Genomic DNA, 23,137 nt, shown 5'->3' on the forward strand with positions numbered 1-23,137 from the left:
AAATAACTGTGCATGCTGGAAATCAGAAATAAAATCAGAAATTGCTGGCCAAACTCAGCATTCTGGCAGCATCTGTGGAGACAAAGCAGAGTCCGTGGACTCTTCTTCAAAACTCAGAACTTTTGAAGAAGGGTCAGTGGACCCAGAACGTTAACTCTGCTTTCACTCCACAGATGGTGTCAGAATGCTGAGTTTTTCCAGTAATTTCTGATTTTGTTTCTGAATTTCTGCTGCGCTTCTTGAGTTACACCCAGAAACTCCTGCATGGTGTTCCAGCATTTTCCTTGCTCGGTACCCCTTCCAAGCAATTCCAGTCAGCTCTTCCCTCACATAGGAGAGATTTGGAGGGATATGGGCCAGAAGCAGGCAGGTGAGTCTAGTTTAGTTTGGGATTATGTTCAGCATGGACTGGTTGGACCGAACGATCTGTTTCTGTGCTGTATGATTCTATGACTCATGTCTTTAGTTATTCTTACTCAATTATAGAGTCATAGAGATGTACAGCATGGAAACAGACCCTCCAGTCCAACCCGTCCATGCCGACCAGATATCCCAAGCCAATCTAGTCCCACCTACCAGCGCCCGGCCCATATCCCTCCAAACCTTCCTATTCATAAAGCCATCCAAATGCCTCTTAAATGTTGCAATTGTACTAGCCTCCACCATATCCTCTGGCAGCTCATTCCATACACGTACCACCCTCTGCGTGAAAATGTTGCCCCTTAGGTTTCTTTTATATCTTTTCCCTCTCACCCTAAACCTATGCCCTCTAGTTCTGGACTCCCCAACCCCAGGGAAAAGACTTTGCCTATTTATCCTATCCATGCCCCTAATAATTTTGTAAACCTCCATAAGGTCACCCCTCAGCCTCTGACACTCCAGGGAAAACAGCCCCAGCCTGTTCAGCCTCTCCCTGTATCTCAGAACCTCCAACCCTGGCAACATCCTTGTAAATCTTTTCTGAACCCTTTCCGATAGGAAGGAGACCAGAATTGCATGCAATATTCCAACAGTGGCATAACCAATGTCCTGTACAGCTGTACCATGCCCTCCCAACTCCTGTACTCAATACTCCGACAAATAAAGGAAAGCATACCAAACGCCTTCTTCAATATCCTATCTACCTGCGATTCCACTTTCAAGGAGCTATGAACCTGCACTCTAAAGTCTCTTTGTTCAGCAACACTCCCTAGGACCTTACCATTAAGCGTAATGACTGTGTGGAGTTTGCACGTTCTCCCCGTGTCTGCATGGGTTTCCTCCGGGTGCTCCGGTTTCCTCCCACAGTCCAAAGATGTGCGGGTCAGGTGAATTGGCCGTGCTAAATTGCCCGTAGTGTTAGGTAAGGGGTAAATGTAGGGGTATGGGTAGGTTACGCTTCGGCGGGTTGGTGTGGACGTGTTGGGCTGAAGGGCCTGTTTCCACACTGTAAGTAATCTAATGTAATCTAAACGTAGAAGTCCTGCTAAGATTTGCTTTCCCAAAATGCAGCACCTCGTATTTATCTGAATTAAACTCCATCTGCCAATTCTCAGCCCATTGGCCCCATCTGGTCAATATCCTGTTGTAATCTGAGGTAACCCTCTTCGCTGTCCTTTACACCTTCAATTTTGGTGTCATCTGCAAACTTACTAACTGTACCTCTTATGCTCGCAAAAAAAATCATTTATATAAATGACAAAAAGCAGAGGGCCCAGCACCAATCCTTGTGGCACTCCACTGGTCACAGGCCTCCAGTTTGAAAAACAACCCTCCACCACCACCCTCTGTCTTCTACCTTTGAGCCAGTTCTGTATCCAAATGGCTATAAAACTGTTACATCTGATTCCCAGCTTCTCCTTCTCAGGGTGAATTCTACCATATTATGGTCACTGTTCCCTGGAATTCCTTCACCTTAAGCTCACAAATCAAGTCTGTCTCCCTCACATCACCAAATCCAGTGTTACCTATTCCCTCATGGGTTTGACCACAAGATGCTCCAAAACAAATCTCATAAACATTAAACAAATTGCTTTTCTTGACATCTGCTATCAGCCTGATTTTCCCAGTCCCCCTGCATAGTGAAGGCCCCACCATTATTGTAATAGTAACACTTTTATATGCCTTTTCTATCTCCTGATTGATTTCCTGCCCCATATCCTAACTACTGCTAGGAGGCCTGTACATAACTCCCATCAGGATCTTTTCTTTCCCTTTGTGGTTCCTCAACTCTAATCACACAAGTTCTACAACTATATCGATTCTGACTATCAATTCAAATTCATTTTTTTATGAACAAGGCAATCCAGCCCCTTCTGTCTATCTATTTGTCCTTTTGATACGCTGCACCACCTCCCATATTTAGTTCCCAGCCCTGATTCCCTTTCAGCCACATCCCTGTAACGCTCACAACATCGTACCTGCCAATTACAGTCTGCGCTACAAGCTCATTTGCCTACTTCTGTGTACAGCATGCAGTCAAGTACAACATCCTCAGTCCTATGTTGACTGCTCTCCTTCTCATACTTGTCCCCTTATCTAGCTTGAAGCTAGATTCTTGACCCTTTCCATACTCTCCTTCCTATTACTTGTTCTGGAAACTTTAATAACCTATGCTCATTCCTCCCTTCCTTTTAACATCTTCCATAATTTTCCATACAACTAAATCCACCCGACCCCACCCCCTTTCTAAACCCTACCACCTTTAACCCTACATTTAAAGCCTTATTCACAGCTGGTTGTACAATCCTCAAGATTTTGGCCCCAGAATGATTCAGGTGGAGCCCATCCCATTGGGACAGTTCCCTCCTTCCCCAGTACAAGCGGCAACATCCCATGAATTCAAACCCATCTCAGCCATGTGTTTCCATCTTGAATTTTGTTGATTCCATACCGGTTAACTCATAGCTCAGGTAGTAATCCAGACATCATGACCTTTTTGGTTCCGCTTTTTAATTTAGCCTCTACCTGCTCACATTCCCTCAACAGAGCCTCCTTTTCTTTCTTTCTATATATAGGGTTGGTACCTATGTGGACCACAACAACTGGATCTTTCCCCTCCCACTCCATGATCCTCTGCAGCCCAATGGGATATCCTGAACCGGGGCACCAGGCAGGCAAGTCTTCCTGATCCTCGATCATGGCCACTAAGAACAGTTGCCATTCCTCTGATTATTCCTGTCTATCTCTAATTACAACTACACCTCCCTTTTCTGCTCCCTCTTGAACACCTCCCTATATGACAGTACTATGATCAGTTTGCTGATCATCCCTAGATCCCCCACTCTCATTGACACAGGGAGCAAGAAGCTCAAGCCTGTTAGACAAGCCCAAAGGCTGAGGCTCCTTCAGCACTGTTATAGGGAGAAATAGCAAAGAGGAGTCTTACATCCCATGTTCCTTAGCACAAGCAGTCTTTATTCAGAGTTCTACTACCACATAGGTGGGAGAGACAAGAGACATGCGGTGTGGAGGAACAGAGGGATCTGGGTGTGCAAGTATATAGATCCCTCAAAGTTGCCACCCAAGTGGATAGGGTTGTTAAGAAAGCATATGGTGTTTTGGCTTTCATTTACGGGGGATCAAGTTTAAGAGCCGCGAGGTTTTGCTGCAGCTCTACAAGTCCCTGGTGAGACCACACTTGGAATATTGTGTCCAGTTCTGGTCGCCCTACTATAAGAAAGATACAGAGGCTTTGGAGAGGGTGCAAAGAATGTGTACCAGGATGCTGTCTGGACTGGAGGGCTTGCCTTATGAAGAAAGGTTGAATAAGCTCGGACTTTTCTCTCTGGAGAGAAGGAGGAAGAAAGGAGACCTGATTGGGGTATACAAAATAATGACAGGAATAGATAGAATCAATAGCCAGAGACTTTTCCCCAGGGCAGGATTGACTGGTACGAAAAGTCATAGTTTGAAGATATTAGGAGGAATGTATAAAGGAGATGTCAGAGGTTGGTTCTTTACGCAGACAGTTGTGAATGCATGGAATGCATTGCCAGCGGTGGTGGTAGAAGCAGAGTCATTGGGGACATTTAAGCAACTGCTAGACATGCACATGTTGAAGGGTGTGTAGGTTAAGTTACTATATTTGACATTAGGATTAAATCGCGGCACAACATTGTGGGCCAAAGGGCCTGTTCTGTATTGTACTTTTCTATGTTCTATGCCAAATTTAGTCTTCAAATGGGACACAGTGACCCTCTTAATATCAAGAGCAGAACAGAGGTCAATGAGGTTCTGAGTTCCCCAGTGAAATGCAACATTTTTACACTTCATCTTATAATATTTCATTGCCACCTTAATCTCATTGTTAGCCACATCCCCCTCATCTGTTCATCCAATCCAGTAAACACACAATCATTGATTGACAGCTCTATAGATAGCCCTAGGGTCCTTCCATAATCTCATGATGTTTACCAGACAACTCCATCACCTATCTTTGGGATTTTTTAAAATAACTTTTATTGATTTATCTCCAAAAAATGACAGCAGAACAAGGTGCAATCACAAGCAACAAGCAACTGTAAACAAAACTCTGACCACCCTCCCCACAGCATGTACCTCCCCCAAAATACAAAGAAAGAAAATGACAAACAGCCTTAATAAATGTAACCACATACAAAGCACAAAACTGAAATCAATTAGACCAGCAGTTAGATAACTGCAATAGCAAAAGAAAAAGAGAGAAAAAAAACACCACTACAGAAGATACCTCAGGCTAGAACAGTTATAAAGACAACACCCTTAATATATGAAAGAAAGTGGTTCCAGATTTTTGTAAATTTGTTAGGGGAGCCAGATTAGGATGATCTAATCTTTTCCAATTTAAGAAAGTAATACACATCTCTAACCCAGTGTGAGAATAGGCAGAATTAGAGATTTCCATTTTAGCAATATCGATCTTCTGGTCAATAAGGTAGTGAATGCTATCATACCTTTTTTAGAGGAAGTAAGATTAGGTAAAGAGGGTGACACTCCAAACAAAACAGTAATAGCATTAGGAGTAAGATTTTTACCACATACCTTTGATAAGGTGTCAAAGATATCAGTCCAATATCTACTTAAAGAAGGGCGAAGCCAGAATATGTGCTTAGAATTAGTTGGTGTTTGTTGGCTCCGATCACAGGACAGAAACACCTCCTCAAATATCTTTGCAAGCCGAGCTTTGGAGTAGTGGGTGCGGTGTAGAATTTTTTATTGAACAAAACAATGTTTTTCACAGATGGAAAATCTGAGCATCCTTTGTAAAATCTCATTCCACACACCACCTGGAATTACCTGTCCCAGATCTGCCTCCCAGTTAACTTTAATGGAATCAAGTGACTATGAGCATGCCTCATGAATGTTTGAATAAACAGCTGAAATAGCCCCTTTAATGAAGTGAGTGGCTCTAGAAAGATGTCAAAATCAGAATTATTAGGAAGGGCAGGGAAAACCTGAGTTGAACTACAGACAAAACTGCAAACTTGGAGGTATCAAAAGAAGTAGATTTTAGGAGGTGAAAACTTACCAATTAATTGTTGAAAAGATGCATCAACGTATAAATCTTTCACAGTTTTTATTCCTAACTTAGCCCAACCAGAGAAGGCACTGTAGACTAAAGTTGGGGGAAAAATATGACTTGCTGCCAATGGCGCCTTAATAGAAAATGACTGAAAGCCAAAGTGGCATCTAAATTGAAACCACATTTTAAGACCGGATAAAGCAATTACATTGTTTGTGCAAATAGAGGTTGAAGAAGGAGAGGTGAATGCAATAAATCCTTCAATGTTACCGGATGGGTGGAATTTGCCTCAATAGTCATCCAATTTAGGAGAGTATCAATGTTCTCATACTGGAGCCAATAGTTGAAATAGCTCACGTTTGCTGCCCAATATTAAGACAAAATATTCAGCAGTGCCATTCCACCCTGTACCTTAGGCCACTGTGACAACTGTTTTCATAGTCTGAGTTTTTTTTATTCCAAATAAATTCAAGAATGTGACTATCAACTTTACACAAAAAGGAAAGAGGGAGACAAATTGGCATGCATTAAAATAAGTAAGAAAACCAGGGGAAAACATTCATTTCATTGGAATTAATTCTAGCAGCAACAGACAAATTTAGGAGAGATTTTTGTTCAAAGTCTCATTTAATTTGTACCAGTAATGGTTCAAAATCTTTCCTGTACAAATTGCCTAGTGTATCTGCCACATGTACACTAGGATAAACAAAACCAAAGTTGGCAATTTTAAATGGTAAATTATCTATTCGCTATTCCCTGCAGGCGTATTGATGGCAAATACCTGACTTTTGCTAAAATTCAATTCATACCCAGAAATTGTATTGAAAGATTCTAAAACTGAAAGTGCAGTGGGAATGGCAAGAGAAAAGTTCGAGACAAATAGCAAAAGGTCATCTGCTTTGACGGCAACTGTCAATTCCACATCATTTCTAATAATGCCAGAGAAATCAGGATGAGTCTGTAGACAGAGGTTCAACTGCAATGGCAAACAGCAGTGGATTCAAAGGACACCCTTGTCTAGTGGAACAATAAAGGTAGAAATTGTCAGAATTCATGTTATTGGTCCTAATAGAGGTTTACGGTGATGCATAGAGTAGTTTGATCCAAGAAATAAAGTTTTCCCCAAAGCCAAATTTCTCCAAAGAGATTAAAAGATAATTCCATTCCACTCTATCAAAGGCTTTCCCAGCATTTAAAGACATCAAAGCCTCAGGGAGAGTGGATGGGGAAGAATTGTAAACAATGTTAAATACCTGCCTAAGATTTAAAAAGGAGTGCCTGTTGTGAATAAATCCATTTGATCCAAAGATATGATAGATGGAAGGATGGCTTTCAAGCATTGGGCTAATAGCTTTGACAATAATTTAAAATCAAAATTTAGTAGACTTAAAGGACAATGCTAACCACACAGTAAAGGATCTGTGTGTTTCTTTAAGAGCAAAGAAATTGATGCCTGAGTTAAAGTTTGAGGAAGAGAGCCAGAATTAAATGCTCCAACATCTACCAAAAGCAGAGCCAGCTTTTTCCCAAATGGTTTATAAAACCCGGTCAGAAAACCATCGGGCCCAGGGCTGCAGCCTCACGTTCTATTGCTGTGATTGGTTGTTCCAATTCCTTTGCCACATTTTGATCATTACTAGGAACATTAATCTTATCAAAAAAGATATCAAAATCTGTTGTAGCAGAAGGACATTCAGATGAATAAAGTGAAATGTAAAATTCCTTAAAATTCTTGTTGATTTCTAACTGGTCTGACATGACACCTGAATTATCCTCAATTTGTGGGATGAGGACATTTGGCACAACTAATGTGCCAACAATTGACTAGTTCTATCTCCTTGAAATTTAGATCTCGAGTAAAGTAAAAGCTCAATGGTGTATGGTGACATTACAACATCATACTCAGCCTGAAATATTTCACCCTGAATGAATGCCTTCAGGGTTTCCTACAAAAAGGAAGATGTAATGTCTGGAGTTTCGTTAAATTTTGTTTTTAAATCTATCTGCTGAGAGACAAAATTAACAAAATCTTCCTCTAAGAGTAAGTGTGATTTAAAATGTCAAAGTGGGCATGTATCAAGAAACTTCTGAAAGTGAACATTCATAGAGACAGATGCATGGTCTGATAAAACAACTGAATCATATTTGCAACCAGAAATAGATGTGAGCAGTCTGTCATCCGCCAAAAAGTAACCAATACGTGTAAAATTGTGGTGAACCAGCGAAACAAAAGAATATTCTTGTTTAGAAGGATTAAAGAACCACCAGGGATCAACAACATGAAACTTCTCCATAAAAGTCTTAGTTATTTTAGCAGGTTTGGACTGCACTTCGAATAGAGGAAGAACAGTCGAAGTGAGGATTCAATCAACAGTTAAAATCTCCTCCCAAGGTTAACTGGTGTGAAGGTAAATCCGGTAACATTGAAAGGAACCGCCTGAAAAAAGCCTCATCGTCCCAGTTGGGAGCATAACCATTAGCCAAGATTACATCTGTGGGGAAAAAATAAACCACTGTGCCTACCCACTATTTGCTCACAGAAACCTTGTCTGTTCTTAGCTAAATAGAGCATACCCATAACACCTCAACTTGACCACAACCAGTTCAGGAATTAAACAGCAAAACAAGACATTACCCATACAGCTTCTTGACTGAAGGAATGCACTCCTTCGATAATCTAATAACAGACTTCCTACCTCACAATAGCATCACCACTCCTGTAGTCCAGAGGGCATCCCCTGTGTCCTCAGGTACTGAAGCCCTACAAAGCCAACTTAGACAGAGTGGCACCCAGATACCTGACGAGAATGCACACCACTCTGCAGTCCCATTGAAACCAGGATACTGGACATTAGCACTGCTCTAGCAGAGGAACGGAATTTCCTGTTACAATTATTACCTGATTGCTACTACTGGACAACCGATTGTTTTCCATTGAATGTAATTTAATTCATATTGTCTTGTACCCTACTCTAACAATATAAAAACTGTCTGTATCTGCAGCTAGGGGAAAAGAATCCTTAACTTAACTGTGCAGAGTGTCCATTCTGTACCAGTCCTGTCAATTTCTTTTCCGGATATAGTAAGAAATAAACCAGTATTTGTCAATTTCACAGGATCTGTGTGTGGCCTTGATCTGTAATTGGATGATTCTCTGACAACATCAATGTCAAAACTCTGTCCAGTAATAATAATAAACCTTCCAGTAGCGTCACAGAAAGTTTTAACATGGAAAAAGAAATAGATTTGTTAAAGAACAGCGACTCCTCTAGACTTACTAGAAAAGGAGGAAAAATAGACTTGGCTAAACCAACCTTGTTTCAACTTAGGACTGTTGATATTTTTCAACGGGATTTCTTGTAAATAAATTATATGGGCATTAAGATGGCATAAATAATGTAAAACCTTACTGTGCTTAACTGGATTGTTCAGGCCTTTGCAATTCAGACTAGCAAATTTAATGTCCCCACCTACCACCTTCGGTAATAATCACAAGTAAAATCCCAAATGTGCAATAACAGATAAGCAAATGTAAACCATTTAAAAGTGAGGCATGTGCCGCTACCCCTTCCTATCCCCATCAGGATAAAACAAACATCACCAGCCCCATAGCAGTATCCCCCCAAGAGGGATACCTACTTACGAACCCCTTCCCCTCCCAGCAGAAGCACCCTCTAGATGGGTGCATGCTCTTTTCCCCATAGTTTAAAAAAAAACTTTTGCAGCTCAAGCAAACTAGTCAGGGAATGTAAAAGTTAACGGTACAAAAATTGTGAAGCAAAAATGAGTAAAATTGTAAATATAATAACAATATATACAAAATAGAATTGACTAATTAAATTCTACATCCTTTGGTACCAAGAGAGCAACCTTTCGACAAAATAAAGTCATGAGTAAGAAAACAGTACTACTTGGTGAATTAAATTAAACATAAGAATACCAAATCCAAGTCTGTAAAAATACAAGTCCATCTTCACCTCCACAGTGGGCAATGTAGTCTTTGCCCGAGGTAGCGTAAAGCTAATGTCTAATCAGCCTAATTAGGCCCAGCTCTGGAAACACAATCTTTTTAAGGTTTTTATTCACAAAGTCCATAGCCTGACCTGAGTCATCAAACCTTTGAGTTGGACTACGCGGCAAGATGTATCGCTGGATAATGAAGGCCAAATTTAATGTTAGGACATGAGTGTAGCTCCTTCTTTACCTTGGCAAAAGCGTACGCTGCTCAGCCATACTTGGGATGAAATCTGGAAAAATACATACTCTCTTTCCATTATATAGAAGGGGAGAGGCTTCTCCAGCACAACATAGAATGTGATTTTTCACTTGAGACTGGTTCACCCTGATGACCATCGGGCAAGATAATTCGCCTCCTTTTGGTTGAGCATGCAGGGTGTGATGACCCCTATCCAACATTGGTTTAGCTTAAGTCTGAGCAAGTCCTGTAAATGTTAGGCCATAAATTCTGTGGGGGCGACGACCCTCCAGTCACTTGGCTAAAACCACAGTCAAATATTATTCCACCTGGAGCGAGCCTCCAAGTCTTCACATTTCTTAATCAGAGACTCAACCATAGCAGATAACGCACTAACATTAGCTTAGAGGCTAGCTATCTGGTTATCATGCTCATTAGCTGAATGTCTCAGATCATAAACAGGTCCACATTGCAAAGAAACATTTTCCTCCCACAGCTTCAGAGCAATTGTTACCTCCTTTTTAACCATCTCTGAAATTATAGATTCAAACTTGGTAATGATTCTGCCCCTCCTTGATATATTCGACGCTTAGACCCCAGCTGATCAACTCTGAGCCAGAGTTGCAGCCACTTGCTACAGATGCAGTCACTATGAACTGCAATGGGGTCCACCAATTCCAATCTCATGCTGGTACAACACATCACCTGGCCCTGCAACTGTATTTTATGTCCTTAATGCTACATAGCATGTTTTCTCTGGAGACTTGGGCTCAGGTGAATGGCACAGCCTAGCATGACTGGACTTGACTGACACATTTTGTTCAAGAATTTGTCATTTGAAAGGATACAGGTAAAAATGGATCATGTTTAGAAAAAAATAGCCAGACAGAGTGTAGAGGGCGTGTAACGGCCAAGATTAAGAAACCAAAAATATATAAATTTACTACATTCCTGAGGTGTGACCCCAAACTACATCTTACTTTGTCCTTGCCAACCTGCACCCCCCATATCCTGAATATGTGAGCAAACGAGCAAATGAGTGACCAACACTGGTGTGGATCCGTTCCCTGGTCCTTGGCTCGGCTCATCTGACCCAAGCATGGACTTGGCACTGCGCACACACAGCAGATGTTGGCAATGTCCCTTTGGGATGTATAATGCTTCTGATATAGTTCTAGCCCTTCCCAGACTTTTGCCAGCTGCACTGCATTACTTACAAATAAACTAAATAGCTGATTTTCACTAAGAACTCTTCCAAATTCTGTGCTAACTTTAGTATGGCACATTAGGAATAATATTAATTTTGACGAATTGTTATAAAGCCTTTCAAATTAACTCCAATATAAAATTATTGTAACATAACTGACACATTAAGAACAATCCCTCTCTCACTTCAATGTGCTAGATCAAAAAACAGTTCCTCTGACTTGCATCTGCTGGTTACAACCCCTTGCTATTCATGGGAGATATGGTGGCACAATGGTTAGCACTGCTGCCTCACAGCGCCAGAGACCTGGGTTCAATTCCCGCCTCAGGCGACTGACTGTGTGGAGTTTGCACGTTCTCCCCGTGTCTGCATGGGTTTCCTGCGGGTGCTCTGGTTTCCTCCCACAGTCCAAAGATGTGTAGGTCAGGTGAATTGGCCATGCTAAATTGCCTGTAGTGTTAGGTAAGGGGTAAATGTAGGGGTCTGGGTCGGTGTGGACTTGTTGGGCTGAAGGGTCTGTTTCCACACTATAATGAAATCTGTAATCTTACATGCTGTGAGTGGATTTTGATATAAAGCTTTGCTATTTCCAGTCTGAGCACTTTCTGTCACTAGTTATCATTCCTTCATATAAAGCATCTGTTTGAACTCCATGGATGAAGGTGAAATTCACTCACTTCAAAATTTTATCAAGCCATGAAATAAAACTTGTTTAGACTCCACAAATAACTATACCTTTGCTCTATATATTGTGATCTGTCTGTGTCACTCTTCCCTTGACCTTGAATGGAAGAATTTGTTCAAATTATCTATATCTGCTCTTAAGTTTCAATTGTTTATCTCTCTCAGTCATGACCTATCTTTTTACAACTTGGCCAATGGTTTTTTGGAGGTGATGTTGACACTTTTTTTTATCTTCCCTAATAATGCATTGGGCCTCTCTACTGCCCATAAACATTTGCTCAAGAAATGCAACTAACCTTTTCATATAATTTGTTGTTTGTCTTTCTAATCCTACAATTACCTAAACAGTTCAAAATACTGTAAGATCAAACATTTCCTTCTACTTTTAATTAAATAACAAACTTGGGACTGTGACTAAACAAGACCTTACAAAAATTTCCCTTATTACAATGTTTATATGTTGAGAACAGCCTGTTTAGAGAAATCTGATTAACTTCCCCGATGTTTCTTCCTAATAAGAATCTCACCTTTTCTAGTATATATGTATGGAGACTACAAGTCTAGCTGTGAGCATCTGTTCTATTCACTCTCAAACTCTTTCAGCCATCTTGTGTTAGCTAAAAAAAAGCCCAAGTGGCCATCTTGTGGGCCACTACAACATGCACTATCTCCTGAAGATCTCTACCTGCCGCATTTGTATTCACATCCTCCTGTCTCTCACCTCTGACTGAATTTGACACAGTTTAGCTAACAGGTATGACTGCTTCCTGAAACATGGAATGAAACTCTGCCCCTCCTTGATATATTCGAAGCTTAAACCCCAGCTGATCAACTCTGAGCCAGAGTTGCAGCCACTTGCTACAGATGCAGTCACTATGAACTGCAATGGGGTCCACCAATTCCAATCTCATGCTGGTACAACACATCGCCTGGCCCTGCAACTGTATTTTATTTACTTAGTTCTTAATTTGATTTTCAGAAATATCCTACTGATCTTTTAGTTTTAGCTTTCAGCTATTACATCTGTTATGTTTGGATAGAACTTTCATTGGAAATTGCCAAGTAAATCTTATTAACTTAGTCATCTACATCAGACAAAACTGAAGTTAGAAACCACAGCTTTTAACGTTATTTAAACATTTTGAATTCCTTTAGCAGGTCTATCGTGACTCAATCTAAACTACCGAATTTTATGGGCTTTCTGACAATTTACATTGACCTTTCCCTGCTTGCTTTTGATCAAGCACACACCCCGATCAATGCCTTTAACCAATTAGCTAAACTGACCTCTCAAAAGGGATTTGTCTGGAGCATTCTTCAATGCTATAACAATCAAAGGCACTGAATGTTGTCTTAAGCAGTTTAGCACAAATTAAGATTGCCAGATATATGTTCTGCTTATAGATTAATTAGTCTTCTGATTTATCAGCATGATGTTTTCCATCACTATTCATCAAATCATGTTAATAACAATAGTTTTGATAATCAATCACTCATCAGGGATTGATTAACTCTGCAGGTCAGTCTATTTAAGACACAAAACACATTACAAGTCGGCCAACTGGTTTAGTTGCGTGCAACTAGCAAGCACATAACAGACTTTTTGTGAGAAACATTTGCAACATTGTCAAAGCAAAGCAATTAGAATCCTTAATAACGAATCCCTTAAAAACTAATACACAAACAATTTTAAGTGCATATTCCTCTGGGTGCCTCATTGAGCATTCAGCCAGCCAGCAGCTTGGGTTGTGCTCGGTTGAATGCTGCAGTTCTTCTTAAGAGGGGCCAGCATGAAATTTGCATGCGTCAAGTGAACCAGATGCAGGCAGACTGTGAACTAGAAATGAGAGCAAGTCAGTCTGCAAGGGTCTGATCTAAAATGATCGGTTCTCAGATGCCATCCATCATCTGTATGGAATGCTGCATTGGTGTAGATACAGGATTAGTAGAAATCTCCACTGACAAATCCATGAAAACCTTTCTGTGAGGTGAACTGCAAAATTTGTTCATTAGCTACTCGCTGTAACATCCAGCCTGATTTAATTCTCTCTTTTCAAGATATTAATGTTACCAGTTACATGCCTGTGGGAGATTAGAAATGTTGTTTTTGCAGATGGGTGAGAGGGGCGTAGTGGGAGGAAGGGAAGGGGAACATTATACAAACAGCTGCGAAATTCTTGTAGCATGTAGCATATCTAAGGCTAAGACTTTAATGAATATAGAGGGTCTTTTAAAGAAAATAGTTTTAAACTAGGAAATAACTTTAAAATGTTGTAGTTGACCACAAAAGAAGCAACAGGAACATTTCACAATAAAGCTTACAGTATGATAAGAGAAACTGGATAAAGGAACAAGCTGTAACAAACAAGGAACAAAGAATGCAGACAAGGACAGCAGAATGGCCAGATAAGAAGATAACTAACAAGTGAGGGAATCGGCTTATGATAGGATGGGAAAAGGGAGGCATGATTCCACAACTTGTAATCTGAATAAGAAAGCTATCATGCTCTGTTTTCGCGCACATTTCTGCTTGATTGCAGAAGCGTCCGGTTCTTGCAAGGCTATAATAAATTGTTCTTGTTTCCAAGGCTTTGTCTCAGGCTGATTGATTTGTGAGTGAGTTCTGTTTCTCACAATGCCTAAACTTTGGCACTTCTGATTATTTATATTCTATCATGTTGATCTTAGCCGTACAGCATTGAATGTATAGCTTGCGTGATTTTTGTTTATAAAAGTTACAGTGTAATGAAGCTGAGAATTTTCAACTCATTTTTTTAAATGGTATACTAGTGGTTCTGGTGGTTGGTGAACAACTTTTAGATTCCTAAAGATGGAGCAAAGCTTCTCCCCAGCGTTTGATGTTTTATTTCTTAGAACATTGTGATCAATAACTCTCATCCTTTATGCTATGGAGCCATTTGCTCCAGGTCCTTTAACTACAAAATAGGGTTGGTTGGGCTGAAGGGTCTGTTTCCACACTGTAAGTAATCCAATCTAAAATATCAAGTACCTGATGCCAGACATTAAGATGGCCTAATGGTGTTACCACGAGACTATTAATATGGAGACCCAGTTATGATCAAAGGACCAGGATTCAACTTCTGACATCAGGAATTAAGAATCAAATGATAACCATGAAACCATTGCCCATTGTTTGACATTCACTCTAGAGAGGAAAACTATTGCCCTTACCTGGGTGGCTGATATAAATGATGCAAGCAACATCAAAGCAAATGATTATTCTTCCATGGTATAGCTCAGATATTGAACACATGCGTGTCAAGTAGCGTCACACAACACAATCAAAGGACATCGCAACAATCTGCTACGGGAAAAGCAGAAATAATTTGGACAACCCAATGATAGAATGTGACATAAAATAGATTGCCGATAAAGTGAATCTCATAATAAAAGCATTTAAAAATTCAATTTGCAAATTCAGAACTTTGGTAGGCAAACAGGAAGAACACAGCTAGCCCAGCAGCATCAGGAGCTGGTGAAGTTAATGCTTCTTCAGACCTGCCTGCCTGGCTTGCTGTGTCCTTTCAGCCTCCTGTTTGTCTACTTTGGATTCCAGCATCTGCAATTTTTTTTGTCTCTAATTCAAAGCTTTGGCCACACAGATGGAGTGACTGTTAGAGCAGTTGAAAGGTAGGGTATTCCATGATGAGTGCATTAACTCCCAATCTACTTGACATCCCACAAATCACAGAATCACTGAATTATTATGGAGCAAATGGAAGCCATTCACCCATCGTGCCTGCTCTGACACTTCAAACAAGCAGCACCACCGTACACCGATCTCTTGCTTTTCCCTGTAACCTTGCACAATATTTCTACTCAATAATCATCCAATTCATGAATGTGGAGTGATACACTCCAATAACAACTGAAAACACTCTGAAGAGCCCTCAACACCGTTTAGAACAACCCACTGATCTAAATATTTACCCCCCCCCCCCCCCCCTTAATCAATGACATTGGCAATGCAGCTACAATGTGTACTCGCTACGAGACAGACTGAAGCTACTCACTAAGGCTACTTCAGCAGCACTTTCCAAAGTTGCAGCCTTCACTAACCTGATGGACCTGGGCTGTAGTGCACGGTAACACTGTCCGACCATCCACCCGATCTGGAGCATCCCTATCTCTGCTCCACATACTGATGGCAGACAGCAACTGAAATATTATCCTCAATGTATCAATTTTTACAGTTAGGCAATAGCACATGCTCATAACATCTGTTGCACGCTAGGTTCATCCTGGATGAACGGTCTGTAACAAACATTCCATTCGCAACTTTGGAGAGATTGACACAGGTCACTCAATCCATTGCAACCTTAGTGTCTTTTTGTGCTTTTTCATTGCTGTACATATCTTTCACTTTGACCCTATACAATATAAGATAGACATACTTAATTGGTTTGAAATTGCCTCCATGATGTCAGGGTGCTTACAATTTTCTTCTCCAAACATTCCCTTAGCTGAGCCCCAGTCAGAATTCTAATGTACAACTTCAATAATCATTTTTTCTGCACTTGTTATCTCTAGCACTGTTATCAGTCTCTCAGTTGGTGCAGACAGACATGGATGTTAGCTGTTAACAAGCAAAGCAGTTAGTATCCTTTGTTCCTGATCCAAGCATGCCTACGTAGACATGATTTGTTTTTGCAAAATCAATTAATTCTAGGAAGATTTTGACTTGACTGAATTAACCATCATGCAGCTATCAATTCCCATATTATACATTTCTTAGCTGTCATCAGACTCCAGCTTTTTGTTTCATCTCAGTACAGAGCAACCTCAATTATCTGAAGGGTACAGGCAGTGAGTATTTAATCCAGATAATCAAATGCCAGATAATTGATGCCAAATAACATAGGTATCCACACAGCGGGACCTTGCGATCTTGTTCGTATAATCCGAAATTTGGTTAATCGAATGCCGAATAATCGCGGTTCCTCTGTATTCCTTGTCTCTCTACCATGAGGCAAACACTGCACCTTGAGAAACACCATGACAGATTACATTATATTAATGTAAAAATTGTTAAAAGTTAGACTTTATTAATAATTTGCAGTACCAATAGCAAGAAATTTCTATGCACGTTTAAACTTGGATATAAATCATAATTTCTTTGCAGTCCATGGGTCATAACTTTTAATACTACTGTGTGAGTCCCCTCACCACAAATACTGCAACTGTTCATGACAAAGGTCTACTGTCATGTACTCGAGAAGGCTAGCAATGATGAAGAAATGTCAGCCCTGCCAGTAATGCCTGCATCCTTGGATTTTGTTTAAAGTGAAATAATATTCACCGAGCAAGTGAGAAGTTCACAGTGACTCAGTGACAATAGGTGGCATTTTTTAGAAGTCGTCATGTGAGAGAAGTGCTCCCATCATAGTGGGCAAGAAGTATATATTTGAAGTGTGAATAACTGATTGAATTGCTATTCTGGCTTAAGTAACATTTGCAGGGTAAATGTGTATTCAATTTCCTACAGTGTAATGGAGAAACAATATCTGTCATGTTGTAAGGGAATTGGGTCCTGTCAATTGCCTAATCTCTACCTGCTGTGGCACTACTTCTGACAGGCCTAAGCCATTACCCTTGCTTCTAAATTCAAACAGTTTCTGCTTAGTTAGAGAAATAAATTATGCCATTGAGTTTATGTACCAAATTGACAGCAAGGCATAATAGCTGATGGGTCATTAATTAGCACTGCTACTTCACAGTGCCAGGGACCTGGGTTCAATTCCAGGTTTGGACAACTGTCTGTGTGGAGTCTGCATGTTCTTTCCATGTCTGTGTGTGTTTCCTCCCTCAATCCAAAGATGTGCAAGTTAAGTGGATTGGCCATGCTAACTTGCCCATAGTATCCAATGATGTGCAGGTTTGGAGCATTAGCCAAGGTTAATGCAAGGTTACAGGGATAGGGTAGGAGGATGGGTCTGGGTGGGATGTTCTTCAGGGGGTCGGTGTGGACTCGATGGGTGAAGTGACCTGCTTCTACATTGTAGGGGTGCTACGATTCTAACTGATCAATGCAGCTCTTATTTTTCAAGGAGGAAGTCAATTTTTTATTACTCCTAGGGAATGTGGATCTCGATATCCAGGTCAACATGTAAGGTTTGTGAAGGTTTGTAGCTCAGGTTGAGGTTTAGGGTGTAGGTTTGCTCACTGAGTGCTAGGTTTGACATCCAGATGTTTCATTACCTGGCTAGGTAACATCATCAGTGGCGACCTCCAAGTGAAGCAAAACTGTTGTCCCTGGCTTTCTATTTATATCTTTCCCCTGGATGGGGTTCCTTGGGTTTGCAGTGATGTCATTTCCTGTTTGTTTTTTGAGGGGTTGATAGATGGCATCTAGATCTATGTGTTTGTTTATGGCGTTGTGGTTGGAGTGCCAGGCCTCTAGAAATTCTCTGGCAAGTCTTTGCTTAACCTGTCCCAGGATAGATGTATTGTCCCAGTCGAAAAGGTGGTTTTTTTCATCCGTGTGTAGGGCTATGAGGGAGAGGAGGTCTTGTCTTTTTGTGGCTATCTGGTGTTCGTGTATCCTGGTGGCTAACTTTCTTCCTGTTTGTCCTACGTAGTGTTTGTGGCAGTCCTTGCATGGAATTTTGTAGACGACATTGGTTTTCTCCTTGGGTTAAGTACATGTACATGGTTGCCCAGTACAATTTTGAAAAGATTAGTAGGTCAGGTTGATGTACTGGATGTGGGTTTGCTCACTAAGCTGGAAGGTTCGTTTACAGACATTTCGTCATCGTACTAGGTAATATCATCAGTGAGAGTCTCCAGTGGAGCGCTGGTGTTATGGGCCACTTTCTATTTATGTGTTTAGGTTTCTTCATGATAAGTTTGTTGATGGAGTTCTGATTGGAATGTCATGCTTCTAGGAATTCTCGTGCATGCCTCTGTCTAGCTTGTCCTAGGATAGATGTGTTGTCCCAATTAAAGTGGTGTCCTTCTTCGTCTGTATGTAAGGATACTAGTGAGAGTGGGTCATGTCTTTTTGTGGTTAGTTGATGTTCATGTATCCTGGTGGCTAGTTTTCTGCCTGTTTGTCCAATGTAGTGTTTATTACAGTCCTTGCAAGATATTTTGTAAATTAAGTTTGTTTTGCTTGTTGTCTGTATAGGATCTTCTAAGTTCATTAACTGCTGTGTAAGTGGGTTGGTTGATTTGTTTTACCTCTCCTTGACTGAAGAGTTCAGGATGGTGTATTGCATGTTCTGACCGTGGCCTGGCCCAGACTGTCTATGGTGGTTTCCTGTAAATAAGGTTAGCCCCATTGTTGAGTCAAATCGGGGCCTGAAAATGTCATCAGAGACCTTTATCACACTAGATTTGGTGGGCACACAACTTCCACACTTGAGATCCTTAAATGGGCTGTGGATGCTGCTAACAAAATGTTCAGTTTGAGTTTTAAAAGAGAGAGACAAGAGAAGCCAGAAATAACTTGAAACTGAATTGCACACTGACAGTCCTATTGTTTGATTCATTTCCTTCCTAGTGGATTTACAATGCTCTTGGCTAACATTTCAGCTGTTTGACCTCATCCCTCAGGACCAACGAGCTGCCTCTATCACCTCAAGTCATAATTGAAGCTTACCTATGATGATACTGCTCCTGTAACAGGGTTATTCTCTCCTTGTTTCTTTTTGAGAGGGGTCGTAAATGCAGGGGTTAAGATATGTCTGTAAATATCTACTTGGAAAGGCTTTTAAGTTTTTGTTAAAGCATTTGTACAATGAAAGGGGAGTGGCCATTTCTCCCAGTTCAGGGTATTTTCTAGTTTGGGTTAGGTTTTAGCTGGGGACCAAAAGAAACTGTCCAAGGTGATCCTCTCTCTCTGACATCTCTCCTGTAAGAACCTGTGTTTGAATTTACATTTTTGCCAAGGGGTGTATTATAGGATGTTGCAAGAAATCAGAACAGCTCTTTGTTAAGTTGTGTTTTCATGTCGGTTGGGTTTTCAAATAGTTGTGTTATTCTAAATTCGGTTTTCTTTTGTTCGTATAGAATAAATTTAGTTGTTTAAAACTGGTTGGGTCAGCTGCATTATTCCTGGAATATCCACATTACACCTGCTTAAAACAACTAGAAAAGGTCAGGTCTGAGCTACCTTAGTGAAATGATTTGAGGGGATCTAGCCTGGTCTATAACATTCCCCACCACGACAAATACAGGCTGGTAGACCAATTTCCATGGTTCTGCTGCTGGGCACCCTAGACAAGCGCTGCAGCTGGTAAACCGGGATCGCAACCCAATTCAGGAAAACTCCAATTTCTGGTTCCTCAACGTTTCCTGCATGAACGCTTCATGATGTCAGTGCAGGTTAAAACATTTGTCCACACTTTGCATTTATTTTGCATGATCTGGCTCACAACGCTCCTTCTAGCTTTCATTATACCAAAACTTGTACAAATACTTTGCAAAATTATGAATGTTATGCAATATTAAAATTCAAGTGATGCTTTTGACCAAATATTAACATAGGCCAAGATAATCAGAATGGAACCTGATTATATTTTAATATACTTTGCCACTAGTTTTCATGAGATTAATCAAATAAGCCCCATTGACTATTTAATTCTCACTGCAAAGAAAATAACTGTGGAAGTACAAGTTTGCAATTTTCAGCTTCACGCCTCATCTCTAGTAATTGAAAAGGAAATGAAAGGAATTTCTTGTTCCCAGGCTCTTTACTTGGAAAATTATTTCCCAAGGTTCTGTTTCGCAAGCATTCTCTCAAACCCCTGAGTTTAATCTCTGCTAATTGTATTCATTTTGTTGTTAAATCCAATGCCAGGCATCACAATCCAGAACAAGATGCCAATATTTCTGAAACTCAGAGAGTAAAATGTTGTTAGTATCAAATGCTTCTGTTTTAACAAAATTATTTCATATTTATATTCAGTGTTCATTTCTGATTAAACGTTTACCCTCCAGCCCAAACCAAAATATATCAATCATTAATGCAGTGAACAGTGAATTTCTATGGATGTTCTTTGTATGGATTTCCAGAAAATATTTGGTAAAATCTGTTATAAAAGACTGGAGGCTATTTAGGGGTTGTCATACTGAAATTTGCTGATGATGCAAGAATGGGTGCATAGTTAGCAACATATACAATGGAAGCATAGAATTACAAAGATAGTAACAAACCATGTGAACAAGGACGCCCAGTTCAGTGACAGATGCATGTTACTGCTTAGATTTCAGACTAGACAGGCAAAGAATCTTTAAGGCAATTACATGGTTTTATATCACATGAATTTTTTGTTGAAAGGTCTCACCTGTCATCATCCTCTTAACACAATGATGTTAGTACAGAGTATTCAGTCAGTCATGCGTTTTTAAAGTATAGTAACATCAGTCAGTACACCAACCAGAATATGTATGCATCTGTGAGATTATAGCAAGGCTAATATTAGTATTGTTAATGAATCTGAAAATGTGTTGCTAGAAAAGCGCAGTATGTCAGGCAGCATCCAAGGAGCAGGAGAATCGACGTTCCGGGCATGAGCCCTTCTTCAGAAGAAGGGCTCATGCCCGAAACATCGATTCTCCTGCTCCTTGGATGCTGCCTGACATGCTGCGCTTTTCCAGCAACATATTTTCAGCTCTGATCTCCAGCATCTGCAGTCCTCACTTTCTCCTATTGTTAATGAATGTCAAGACATCTGTTTGAACAAGACCTGATCTTTATGGTATATGTTACATGAGCTCACATATAGGGCAGACCATATTTTCGTTTTATTCATTCAAGGGATGTGGACATTGCTGGCTGGGCCTACACTTATTGCCCATCACTAATTGCACTGAAGAAGGTACTGGTGAGTTGGCTTCTTGAACTGCTCCAGTCCATGTGTTGTAGGTTGATCTATAACGCAGTTAAGGAGGGAATTCCAGGTTTTTGACCCAACAACACGGAAGGCAATAAACTTCCAAGTCAGGATGGCGAATGGCTTGAAGGGGAACTTGCAGGTGGTGGTGTTCCCAAGTATCTACTGCCTTTGTTCTTCTAGGTGGAAGTGGTCAAGGGTTTGCTTGCCAATGCTCTTTGACATAAAAGAAACATGTCAAGACATAAGAACAAAAATAGCCATTTAACCCCTTGTTGTACCATTCAATTAGTTAATTCCTTAGCTGCAGCTTAACTCCAGAGGAGATTTTGTCTTAAAACCCTTCAGATCTTTCATTTACCAAAGTCCGTCAATTCCAGATTGAAAATTAATGATTGATCTCAAGTTAATTCTTGTTTGTAGCAGAAATTGTCCAAATGTTCATCACCCTTTTCATGGACGTTTACCAAATTCGAGCTATATTTTTTAGACTATGGCCCTTCCTCCTAGGTAGCCCCAGTATCAGAAATACTTCTTATCTTTAATATCTTGAAAAATGTAATCAATTAATCTTTTGACCTTCTAAATTGCTTTAATTTACTTAAATTTCCTCAATGGGATGTGGCCATTGCTGGTAAGACCAGTATTTTGCTCATTACTAGCATAAGTAGGTAACTAGTGAACAATGGAGAAAGTGAGGACTGCAGATGCAGGAGATCAGAGCTGAAAATGTGTTGCTGGAAAAGCGCTGCAGGTCAGGCAGCATCCAAGGAGCAGGAGAATTGACGTTTCGGGCATGTGCCCTTCTTCAGAAGAAGTAAATATGAGGAATGGGTTTGGGTGGGTACTCTTCGGAGGGTTGGTGTAGACTTGTTGGGTTGAATAGCCTGTTTCCATATTGAAGGGATTCTATAACAAAAAAGATGCACTGACCTTGCAGGTAATGCAGTATAGATTTGAAGAAGGGCTCATGCCCGAAACGTCGATTCTCCTGCTCCTTGGATGCTGCCTGACCTGCTGCGCATTTCCAGCAACACATTTTCAACTAGTGAAGAAGACAGCTTTTTCTCATGACAATTGCCATGATCACCATGACTGAGACTAGCTTTATCTTCCAGATTAAGACATTGATTTTAAATTCGACCAGGTAGCATAGTAGGATTTGAATCGATTTAATACCAAAGTTTCTGTCTCTTAGATTATTATTCCAGCTACATCGCCGTAATGTCATCACCTCACTTCCACTGTTGCAGCTTGTAATTTAATCTCTGGAATACATATGACATTCTGGTAAATCTATACTGCATTACCTGCAAGGTCAGTGCATCTTTTTTGTTATAGAATCCCTACAGTATAGCAACAGGCCATTCAGCCCAACAAGTCCACACCAACCCTCCGAAGAGTACCCACCCAAGCCCATTCCCCATATTTACTCCTGACTAATGCGCCTAACCTACATATCCTTGATACACTTTTGGAAATTTAGCATGGCTAATTCATTTAAGCTGCATGTCTTTGGACAGTGAGAGGAAACCGGAGCAACCAGAGGAAACTCACACAGACACGGGGAGAATATACAAATTCCACATAGACATTGGCTCAAAGCTGGAATCGAACCCGCGTCCCTGACACTATGAGGCAGCAGTGCTAACCAGTGAGCCACATGTTACAAATACTGTGCGATGCCCAGAACAGCTTTCAGTCCTCCAGGT

Source organism: Hemiscyllium ocellatum, chromosome 11 (assembly GCF_020745735.1).
Source record: "Hemiscyllium ocellatum isolate sHemOce1 chromosome 11, sHemOce1.pat.X.cur, whole genome shotgun sequence".
In the NCBI taxonomy this organism is placed as follows: Eukaryota; Metazoa; Chordata; class Chondrichthyes; order Orectolobiformes; family Hemiscylliidae; genus Hemiscyllium; species Hemiscyllium ocellatum.